Source organism: Nicotiana tabacum, chromosome 3 (genome assembly GCF_000715075.1).
Source record: "Nicotiana tabacum cultivar K326 chromosome 3, ASM71507v2, whole genome shotgun sequence".
NCBI classification, from domain to species: domain Eukaryota; kingdom Viridiplantae; phylum Streptophyta; class Magnoliopsida; order Solanales; family Solanaceae; genus Nicotiana; species Nicotiana tabacum.
In genome coordinates, this window is record NC_134082.1 from 58,272,392 (window position 1) to 58,284,903 (window position 12,512).

The window sequence follows — 12,512 nt, forward strand, 5'->3', positions numbered from 1 at the left end:
GAATGGTTACAAGCAGGGACCAAAATACTTCGGAGAACTTTCAACTTCGAGGCTAGAGGGTGGTTGACCTTTGTATGCAGTCGGCTCGACCCGACTACTCATGATCAGACTATTCCACTTGCCCGGGCAACTCTTATTGCTTCTATTATGGTAGGTTATCCTATCAATGTGGGCAATGTGATGTCCCGCACCATTTCTGTAGTAGGGGTTGAGCATGACCGGAACTACCCTTTTCCCAGCAGCTGAGCAGAGACCGTTTGACGTCAAGGTAAAACCTGTGGTTCCATTCTCCTGGTACAATTTGAAGGGGCCAGACAACCCCAAAGACAAACGTTACAAGCCACCTTCCTCTACTCCAGTTGTCCAGTCTGAGGAGCCAGTGATGGTAATGTCTTCGGTTGAGCCCCCATAGAGCCTTCCACCATGCCTACTGTCACCACTGATGATGATTTGCCTCCATGACCCTCCTCCTCTACTAGCCCAGTACTTCAGTTGACACGGGGTACCTTCTTCCCGGACTCATCCTTTCACGACCCAGTAGTTGAGCTGGACACTAGCCAGTTTGAACAACTGGATGTCAGCTGCAACATCCAAGTTGTCTACATTGTCTATTACAGTTGAGGCCTATTCAGCACCTTCAACTACTTAGTTTCCTCAGTCTATTGAGGACACACTGAAGAAGCTCCTGGAAAATCAGGAGAAGATTATGAGGACTTAGGATGCCTTGACTATGGCGATGGATTCACATGGCAAGGCTTTGAGGGAGCTTTCCAAGGAGCACAAGAAGATGAGGAAGTCAAGTGCGGCCACGGAGTCGGTGAGAGTGCTACGGACTGATGTGGATAGGCTATTGGCAGACCAATTGCCTTTAGACTTGTTATTCGGGGATCCAACCCCAGCAACAGCACTAGTGCCACAGCAATAGCAGGAGCAGGAGCAGGCACCCAGGCCCCCAAGAAAGAAGAGGAAGTTCCCCAGTTCAGTTGGTGCAGTTATTGAGCTACCAGACCCATAGAGACCCCCCTCCAGTGATGCACCTATCAGTCAGCCGGTTCAGGAGCAGGCCCTAGTCCCAGCAGCTGAGCAGCAGGAGATCGGGAACCAGTCTGAGGTTCCCATACATATAGAGGACTTTGGGACCACTGATGATCCCATGCAGATGGACCAGGCCTAAGGAGATCCTATATCCTTTTTTTTGATATTTATTTGATAGTTGGCATTGAGGACAATGCCAACTTTTATTCGTGGGGTGCGCCCTACTTTTTTTTGGATGACTGTATATATATAGATTCTTAGTTTATTTTTATTGATTTTGTGTTTTTTTACTTTGGGCTGTATATAACTTTACATTTCTGTATATATTCATCCCCCATTGTATATTCTACTCCCCTATTGTACATATTTATTATATTTTCTATTTTTGCAAAATTTTCATTTTTAGCTTTGTAGGTAGACTCGTAGCCGCTTATTTTGATTTTGGCATTTCCAATAAGCCCTTGGTTTTCTTAATGTCACGGTTCTTTCCAAGGGTGGAGTACTGTGCGAACCGGGTGGCTCTTCTCAATGATAGATGGCGTGACAACCTTCTTAAGGGTTTGAGTTCGTTTCTTTGATTTTTCTTTTGTTTTTGATAGCGTAGTTAAAGGCACCTCAACCAAAGCTTCACTTGGGCCTAGCACATTTGCCTTTGATCCCATGGTCAAAGACATAATGTTGTGTTCAGGATGGTGAAAGTCGTGGCTTTGAGACTCTTGCGTTGACCAAACGATCATCATGTGGTCTTTTTGGACCATTGTGTGTTTAAATCATAACTAAGGTCGTTGTGGGCCCTCGACTCGATGTCTTTAGCAAATCCCTAGCGTGTGCGGTGAGGAATTGAAATTTGAGTCCAAGTCCCGAGCCAATGGTCTAGAACTTGCCCTGAATGTCTGTTGAGGCGAAATCCTAGGTGAAATTTGACTTGAGAAATGATTATAGGCTCTCCTTGATCCAAATTCTAAGTTGAACAATTTCATAGCCTTCCAATGAAATAATCCCTAGTTAACCCTTTTGAGCCTTAAACCTTTTTCTTTCAAGAACCAATGCTACAAGCCTATACCCGTTCTAAACGATTACCCTCTCTCGGCACCCAAATCTTCCCTTTAGTAATGGCAAAAATCTAAGTTTGGGGGGAGATACAAGAAAGGAAGCAAAGCAGTAAGGTACAAAAGAAAGAAAAGAAGGCAATGAAAAAGCAAGAAAAAGAAAAAAGGACAAAAAGAAAGTCCCATGTGAACAAGAATAAAAAGGGATTCAAGGAAAACAAAAGTGAAAAAGGTGTGGAAAAAGTAGAAAAAGGAGAAATGTTTTGAATTGTATAAGAAAGAGTGACAATGTGTCTCTCTAACCCCTTGTGAAGAAGTGAAATCTTCAAAAAGAGCCAAGAAAGTTGCGTCGAAATGAATCAAAAGAAGTGCTTAAGGGAAGATTGAACCCACGTGAAATAAAATATGTCTTACCCTTGCCTAAAAGCCTTCACAATGACTCCACAAAAGCCTTATTTGATCTCAAGTTGAAGGGAGATTACATTAGTGGATACTTACATAAGGGGCAAGCATATGGTACTTAGAGCCGGACTTGTGACCTTCCTTTTTGAGAGAGATGAGTGAAATTTCATTTGCTTCGATTTGTGTGTCAATATTTAAAAGGTGAGGTTCACTTAGGGAGAGTTGAGGATGTGAGAGTTTGGGTTTCACAATAACCAAAGTAAGTGAGAAAAGCTCTTTGATGAAATGTGTCAACTCTTGATGCTCTTGTGTCACACTTGATCCATAGTTTTCAAAGTTTTAAATGTGTTAATGATGCATTCGTATTGAGAGCAATTGTTAGTCCCAATGGATGCTTGCTGAGGTTATTTTAGGATAGCTGGAATTACTTGGATGTTCCTTTAAGGGGTGAGTCTTATTTCGTTTGCTTGAGGACAAGCAAAAGTTTAAGTTTGGGGGAGTTGATAAGTTAGGATTTTAAAGTGTTTATGTCCCTACTTGCCTATGCTTTGAGTATAAATTGATACAAAAACAGTCCCAAAATGCTCACAAGTTATGCTTGATTGCAGGGTTAATTGACAAAGTGACGAAATGTTAAAGATCGACTCAAAAAGGAGTGAAACTTTCTCAAGTATCAAAGACCAAGAGAAGTGAAGAAAAAGGGGCCTAGTGCGGACCGCGTAACAATGACCGCCGGCCGCACTAGGAGGTTCAGAGACTGGACATTTTCAAGCTTAAGGTCACGCAACCACGGTAGGATTCACGCGACCCGTAGAGAAGCTTCGCGGCCGCACTCCTGCTCTGTACGGTCCGCGTTCATAGGGTTCAGCAAAGGGCATTTGTCATCACGCGGTCCGCGATCACGTCTGCGCGGACCGCGCCAGTTGCCTTCACGCGCGGTCCGCATCCCCCAGTTCAAGTCATCAAACAATTGAAGCCCAAGAGCCAGTGCGGCCGCAGTCCGTTTTGTGCGGCCCGCACTGACCCCACAGGGATATTTTTGTCCAGTTTTTCCAGCCTAGTATAAATAGAACATTTTACTATTTTTTTAAGGGGGCGGTCAGATATGAGAACAGAAGAATAGCTGCGCTTGGTGTTGTAGCCATTTTTGGCATATTTGCTTCCCATTAACAATAGATTATTGTAGTTTCTTCTTAGTAATTAATTAATATGTGTAGTTCTTCATCTATTTCTTCAGTTTCTTCTTTAATTATGTGTAGCTAAACCCATTAGCTAGGGTTGTGGCTCAACCCTAGTATGGGTAATTGATGGGTGTTGCCATCTAGGGTTAGATTGACTATGTGTGTTTGTTAATTGGGTTGATTTTATGATTTAACTTAGAATTGGTGGTTGCAAACACTGATTCAAGCTTTGTGGGTTTAACGCTTCTTGAGAAAGAGAGTCTATGACCTCAAAATTGACCCAACAAGGAATTGGGATGGACTCATGAGAAATGATAGTCCCAATTAATGGGTTAAATCTCGAGAGAGTAATCACCCTACTTGAACGCTAGTTGCTTGGTCTAATTTGCCAACCCAATTGGTCTTTAGAGAGTCAATTGGGCAAAGTCACTCTCTCTACCGAGAGGTGTGAGAGTGGGTAAAATTGTGCAACGGTTATAGCATAAGCCCCAAATAAGTCAATCGAACCTAAGTAACATCTACTCGTCAATTAGCCACCAAGGTAATGCCACGACCCTAGTGCTCTTCCTTCCCATTAATTACAACTTAGAAATATTCTCCTAGCATAATCTAGCTTTAATCCGTAGTTTTATAATAGTAGTTATAAATACAAAAACTCAAAAAATGCTTGAAGTGACATTAGAAGCACAACCGCAACTCTAAGCTAGATAGAAAATACAACTCCACTACTAGCTCCCTGTGGAAATTCGATCCCGGACCTCTATTCGGGTAAAAGCTATTGCGATCCGCTCTTCCTACCATAGTGTAGTGTCGAGTCGGCAGCGATCAAGGGTCTTCCTCAAGATTGCAACTCCTGATGTCAACCATGCTAGGGTGGTGCCCGGTAGAGCCAAATATGATGCCAACCATGGACGGGTGCCAACTTCTCCAAGTATAATGATTGATCTTCCTTATTAAAGCCCAAGTACTCATTTATTGTCTTCCCATCAAAGTTTACTTTCAAGTTCCGCACTTTAGTCACTTTGGTATCCTTCTTGATGTGGGAAGCATTGGCGTAAAACTCTTTGACTAAGTGCTCGTTGGCCTCTGACACCCTGCTGCTGAACTTATCCCACCCTACTCATTCATTGAATTGTTGTTTCACGTTGGGGTTATGTGGCAGGAGATCCCTCTCTATGAATTGGCGCTCAACAATAAACGACCTTAGAGGCCACCATTCTCGGAACTTGTGATAAGCTAGCTCACTAACGAACCACTTTTGCCACACTTTGGGGTTTCTAGTTTTTTCCACACCCCCAGGTTGGGGCACACCCCCTCCCTCTTCATCCCGGTGATGAAGGTGTAGGTGAGGTTGAAGATGCACTATCACTGCTCTCAGTTGAGCTCACAGATGACTCAGAAAAAAATCTGAACTGAAGCATGAGCAGTAGGAGAGGCCAAAGGTATAGGTAAATCTCTCAAACGATGACTCTTCGGAAAGTCAGGTACATACTCCGGCACTGAATCAGACTCAGATGCCTCCCGGGATGGCAAATACTCACTTCTCTCAGAATAGGAAGTAGCTCTATCTGCAGCTTTGATGAGTTTTCTGGTTTCCCCAATTGCTTTTCGAGCCACTGGGTCAATTTAATCATACCTCGTCCCTACCCCGGGAGGACTCTGCTCTACCCTTTTGTTTGTCACCACCTCCTCTAGATTTAGCCATTGTCTGCAAGTATATCAGGTGAACTGGTTAGTGCAAAGACTGGAAAAAATAGTACAGAAAAATAGTTGACTGTGTAAAGCAATACTGCAGACTGTGGTCCATGGAAAATGCACTGCGATCGTGAAGGCTGTACCGCGAAAAATCAACCGCGGATCGCGGAGAGGTAAGACTCAGACTACCCACTCTCTGATTCAATAGCACCGCGGACCGCGAAAAATAGAACGCGGCCATGGTAAGTGCTTCGCAGACCGCAAAAATTCCACCGTGGATCACGGTTATCAAGGCTTGAAAATCTCTTAAAAGATAGCTGACCGCGGACCGCGACGGTCAAATTTTGGGCTCAGCACCTAGGGTTTCAAATTTTCGTGCATTTTAGCATTAATCAACACATTATCGACCCACTAGGTAGTTAATCACCATTTTTGACTAATGAAAACCTAATATAATTAACACTATGGAACCCTAAATTAAAATTGAAAGAAAAAGGAAGAAGAAGAAGAAGTAATAATTATCAAATTAAAAGAAAATAAAAACAAAATTAAAGATTAAAGGTAGATTTGAACTACCAGAAGTGAGATGCAATACAGATGAAGTTCAATTCTTGTGTTGTGCAAATTAGGGCATGAGTGAACATTAGTCTATATTTTTGAGAATGCAAAGAGCGAAAAGTGTAAAAGAGGGCCTTGAGGGTCTATTTATAGACAAGCCCTGGGACCCATTCATTCTTACCTACCACGGCCGCGATAAATGCACCGCGGACCGCGAAAAATGCTTTGCGACAACGGTAACCCACTGCGGCCGCGAAAAATGCACCGCGGCAGCGGTTAAAACTTCAGAGAACCTACACTTTTGATCTCTTAGCACTGCGTACCACAATCAAATTCCACCCTTGCGATAAGGCCACTGCGGACCGCAAAAAATGGAGCGCGGCCGCGGTCCAAACTTCAGAGAATGACACATTTTTGCCAGCTTAGTCCTGCACTGCATCAAACATCCCTATACACATCTCACAACCAATTAGTTCAAAAGAAAATCCTACACTAAGAAGAAAATCAAAGAAAAGCAAAAAGAAAAACACATGGGTTGCCTCCCAAGAAGCGCCTGATTTAACATCGCAGCACGATGCAGGTTGCCATCAATCACTTGAGATAGATCATTGCCACCACGTGGCTGTCATCAAACTTGCCAAGATAGTGCTTGATTCTGTGCCCATTAACTCTAAAAATCTTACCATTCTTGTTTTTCAAATCAAGAGCACCAAACGGAGTCACAAGCACCTCAAAAGGTCCACTCCATTTTGATTTAAGCTTACTCGAAAACAGTTGTAACCGGGAATTGAACAAGAGAACCAAATCACCCACTTTGAACTCTTTGCCATGAGCATACTTGTCATGAAGATACTTCATCTTTTCCTTATACAAGGATGAATTGCAGTAGGCATGAAACCGGAATTCATCAAGCTCAATAAGTTGCTCCACCCGAAGATTTGCTGCTACATCCCAATAAAGATTTAACTTCCTCAAAGCCCACATGGCCTTGTGCTCTAACTCGACCAGTAGATGGCAAGCTTTCCCTAACACCAACCAGTACAGAAACATACCAATCAGAATCTTGTAAGCAGTCCTATAAGCCTAAAGAGCATCATCCAATTTCTTTAACCAATCAGTCCTATTTGCATTGATCGTTTTTGACAATATACTCTTGATCTCCCGGTTGGAGACTTCAACTTGCCCACTAGCTTGAGGATGGTAAGGGGTAGAAACCTTGTGATTGATACCATACTTTGCAAGCAAAGTGTCAAATGCCTTATTGCAAAAATGAGACCAACAATCATTAAAGATTGCTCTAGGAGTGCCAAATCGAGTAAAGATACTCTTCTTGAGAAAGGTCACAACACTCCGGGCCTCGTTGTTGGGTAAAGACACGGCCGCAACCCACTTTGAAACATAATCAACGACCACAAGAATATACGTGTTGCCACAAGATCTTACAAATGGACCCATGAAATCAATGCCCCACACATCAAATATGTCAACCTCGAGAATAGTGGTGAGAGACATCTCATCCTTCTTTGAAATTCCACTTGCTCTTTGAATTCATCACATCTCTTCACTAGTTCACTTGCATCCTTGTACAATGTGGGCCAATAAAAACAACAACTCAACACCTTTGAAGCTGTCCTCGCACCACCATGATGACCACCGTAGGGAGAGGAATAAAAAGCATCCAGAATATGCAATTGCTCCTCATCCGGAACACATCTCCGGATCACACCATCATTACAGATTTTGAACAAGTACGGCTCATCCCAGTAGTAGTCCAAGCTATCCCGTTTAAGCTTCTTCCTTTGGTTAGAAGAGAGCTCATACAGAATAATACCGGTTACAAGGAAATTGGTAATATCCGCAAACCAAGTGACATAGAGATGAGTTGCTCATCAGGAAATGAATCATTAATCTCAAGGCCATAACGGGGCCTACCCTCCTCTTCCAAGTGGGACAAGTGGTCTGCCACTTGGTTTTCACACCCTTTCTAGTCCACAATCTCCAAATCAAACTCTTGAAGAAATAAGGCCCGCCTCATCAACCAAGCTTTGGAATCCTTCTTCGTCATCATGTAGCGGAGTGTGGCATGGTCGGTATGAACTATCACCTTGGCACCCATGAGATAAGGCCTAAACTTCTCATTGTGAACACAATAGCCAACAACTCTTTTTCCATTACCATGTAATTCACTTGAGCATCATTCATTATTTTGCTTGCATAATACACCGGGTGAAACATCTTATTCACTCTTAGACCCAAAACCGCTCCTACCACAACATCACTTGCGTCACACATGAGCTCAAAAGGTAAGCTCCAATTGGGTGCGGTAATAATGGGAGTGGTTGTCAATTTGTATTTGAGGAGTTCAAAATCCTTCATACATTCTTCATTGAACACAAACTTGGCATCTTTTTCCAATAACTTGCACAAGGGATTCACTACCTTAGAAAAGTCTTTGATGAATCTTCGGTAGAACTCCGCATGCCCAAGAAAACTTCTAACCCCCTTGACTAAGGTAGGAGGAGGAAGCTTTGATATCACTTCAATTTTAGCCTTGTCCCCCTCTATGCCGTGCTTTGAGATCTTATGGCCGAGGACAATGCCCTCCTCGACCATAAAGTGGCATTTCTCCTAGTTAAGCACAAGATTGTTCTCTTCACACCGGGCCAATACCTTGTCAAGGTTCTTCAAACATTCATCAAATGAGTCACCCACAATACTGAAGTCGTTCATGAACACCTCCATAATGTCCTTCACCATGTCGGTAAATATAGCCATCATACACCGCTGGAATGTAGTCGGTGCATTACACAACCCGAATGGCATCCTAGACAAGGCAAAGGTACCATATGGACACGTGAAGGTGGTTTTCTCCTGATCTTCCGTAGCAATCAAATTCTGGTTGTACCCAAAATACCCATCCAAGAAACAGTAGAAGGCACGCCCAACAAGTCTATCTAGCATCTGGTCAAGAAAAGGCAATGGAAAATGATCCTTGCGGGTCACTTTATTCAGCTTGCCGTAGTCCATGCACACCTTCCATCTAGTGACAGTCCGGGTGGGAATCAACTCATTTTGCATATTGGTAACCACAGTCATAACACTCTTCTTCGGCACACATTGCACCAACGAAGTCCAAGAACTATCCGAGATGGGATACACAACCCCTGCATCCAACTACTTGATCACCTCCTTTATCACAACTTCTTGCATAGCCTCATTCAACCTCCTTTGATGTTCTACGGAGGGCTTGACATCTTCCTCAAGAATAATCTTGTGCATGTAAGAGGCGGGGCTTATCCCCCGAATATCAGCTAAAGTCCATCCAATTGCCTTCTTCTATTTTTGGAGCACCGCCAATGTGGCATCTACCTGCATGTTAGTAAGACAAGAGGAAAGAATAACTGGAAAAGTTGAACTAGGGCCTAAGAATTCATATCTGAGTTGTGGAGGCAACGACTTCAACTCCAAAATGGGAGGTTCCTCGATTGAGGGCTTTGTTGTTGGAGTATTCCTATTCTCAAGATCCAAAGAAAGCTTCCGAGGCTCATAAGAGTAAGAGCCCATTCCATGTAAAGTATTGACACACTCCACCCGACCTTCATTCTCATTTACATCAAGATTCAACAATACCGCTTCTAGAGGGTCCTCCACATTGATCATTGCACTAGTATCAACAACTATCACTGCCGTGACAAGATCCATGAAAGATCACACTTCAGTACTGTTGGGCTGCTTCATTGACTTGCACATAAGAAAGACCACTTTTTCATCAGCCACTCGAAAGGTGAGTTCCCCTACTTCCACATAAACTAAGGCCTTCCCAGTTGAAAGGAAATGTCTTCCCAATATGATCGGAACCTCATAATCAACCTCACAATCCAAGATCGCAAAATCAGCGGGCAAAAATGAACTTGTCCACCCGAACAAGAACATCATCTACAATACCAAACGACCTCTTCATAGTCCTATCCGCCATTTGCACCCTCATTGAAGTAGCCCTCGGTTTTCCAATACCTAAAGTTTTGAACACAGATTAAGGCATAAAATTGATACTTGCACCCAAATCGCACAATGCCTTTGCAAAATTAGCGCTCCCAATGGTACACGGGATAGCGAAAGCACCGGGATCTTCAAGCTTTGGAGCCATCGAGTGCATAATTGCACTTACTTGGTAAGTCATTTTGATGGTCTCACAGTCCATGGATCTCTTTTTTGTCATCAAGTCTTTCATGAACTTGGCGTAACCTGGCATTTGCTCAAGATCTTCCACCAAAGGAACTTGATTGATAAGCTCTTCATCATGTCAATAAACTTTCTAAATTGGTTCTCATTCTTTTTCTTCACAAGCCTTTAAGGGTAAGGTAGAGGAAGCCTTGGCAAGGGAGCCTTAGCCTTGGGCACTACCATTTCCGGTATGTCTATTATGTGTTCCCTAGACAGGTTCACATCCGTATTAACATTCTCTTCTCTCACTTGCTCATCAACTAAAGGATCATCATCATCTAGCACTTGAATCTCATCACTCAATATTTCCTTTTGCTAGGAGGTATTCACATCACCACGTTGACCACTTCTAGTAATCACAGCCATTGCATACATGATGTTGTTCCCACCCTTCGGGTTTACTACCGTATCACTAGGTAGAGCCCTCTTAGGGTGAGTATTCAAAGATTGAAATTTGGCCAAATTGATCCTCCAAATTTCGGATTGAAGTATTGTGGGATGCCAACTGGGCATCGAAGTCGGTGTTCTTCTTTATCATTTGTTCAAACATCATCTTGATCCTCCCCATCTCATTGTTTAACGAGCTAGGACCTTGGGACGGAAATGGAGGTGGGTTGTTTGGTTATTGATACATCGGAGGCCTTTGAAAGCCTTGCCCCCGATTCCCTTGATTGCCATTGTTCCAACCCCCTTGGTTGTTGTTTCCTCCCCAATTGTTGTTGTTTCCACTCCAGTTACCCTGATTGTTCTGGTAACCCCAATTTTGATTGTTGTTCCCCCAGTTGCTATTGCCTTGTTGGTTTTGATTCCCCCAATTTCCTTGGGATTTCCATTGTTGTTGTTGGTTAGGATAATTTCCCCTTTGTCCTTGGTAATTGTTCACATATTGCACTTCTTCATTTTGCTCATCATAGCCCTCATCTTGATTTAAACCACCACTACCTTGGTCATATTGATCCGGACTACCATGACCTTGTTGACCTCTTTGTCGCCTCTTGTTGACCAACATGTTGACACCTTCCATAGCATTTACTTGTCTAAGAGCTTGAACCTGTTGCAATTGAGCTTTCTCTAACTGGTTCATTGTGGTAGTTAACTCTGCTATTGCCTAGCCATGATCATGGAGCTCTTTGTGCAAGAGGATGACAATGGGGTCACCCTGTGGCATATTGGCTCGACTTTGCCCAGCTAAGAAAGTATCTGTCATCTCATCCAATATCTCACACTCTTGATCATAAGGTGTGTTCATAAATTTCCCCCTGCTAGCTGGTTTACCACACACTGATTGGTTGTGTTAATGCCACGGTAGAATGTCTGCTGAATCATTGCTTCAGTCATGTCATTGTTCGGACATTCTTTCACCATTGTCCGATATCTCTCCCATATCTCATGAAGTGGTTCATTAGGTTCTTGTTTGAAGGCCAAGATCTCATATCTCAAAGTCGCCATATGCCCTGGCGAGAAAAAACTTTTCTATAAACTGGTCCATCAACTCATCCCAAGTAGTGATGGAATGGTTGGGAAGCCTTTCAAGCCAGTCTAAAGCTTTCCCTCTAAGTGAAAAAGGGAACAATCTCAACCGAAGTGCATCCTCTGACACATTTGTTTGCTTGCTTCCCCAACAATTATCCACGAAGCCTTTAAGATGTTTGTAAGCATTTTGATGGGGAGAACCTGTGAAATACCCTCGCTACTCCAACAAAGTCAACATCACATTTGTAATTTGAAAATTGCCCACCCGGATCCGGGGTGGGATAATTGCACTAGCATATCCTTGGTTTGGAAGCACCCGAGGAGCCACTCTTGGAGGTGGCGGGGGAGGGTTTAGAACATTATCATTGGCCTGGCAGCCTCTCCTTTGAGCTTGAGGCACTATAGGTACCTCATCATCAATATTGTCATCTACCTCCTCCCCTGGAATAGGATTTCCAAGAGTGTCATTGTTATTGTTCGCCATTTTGTACCTGAAGTATCGACACACACAAATTAGTACCATAAAAGGAAAGAAAAACAAAACACAAAACTATTTAGATAGATCATCAAAATCGTTAGCTCCCCAGCAACGATGCCAAAAGGTGATCGGGTCCAACCCTACACTACTACAGAGTGGCAAGAGCGATCAATGCAGCTTTTACCCGATAAGGTCGGGATCTAATCCACAGGGAGCTAATACAATGTTTGGAGTTGGATTCCTATTTAATCTAGCAATGTGTAGTGCTCTTAATTACACTTCCAATCATTTCTGTTTGTTTATTACTTCTAATTTTATACTAATGATGTGCGAAATTAAGCTAAGTAGATATGTTTGTAGGGTTTTCTAAATGGGTAAAGAGTCACTAAGGAAGTGACTTACTCCTATGTGAGTATC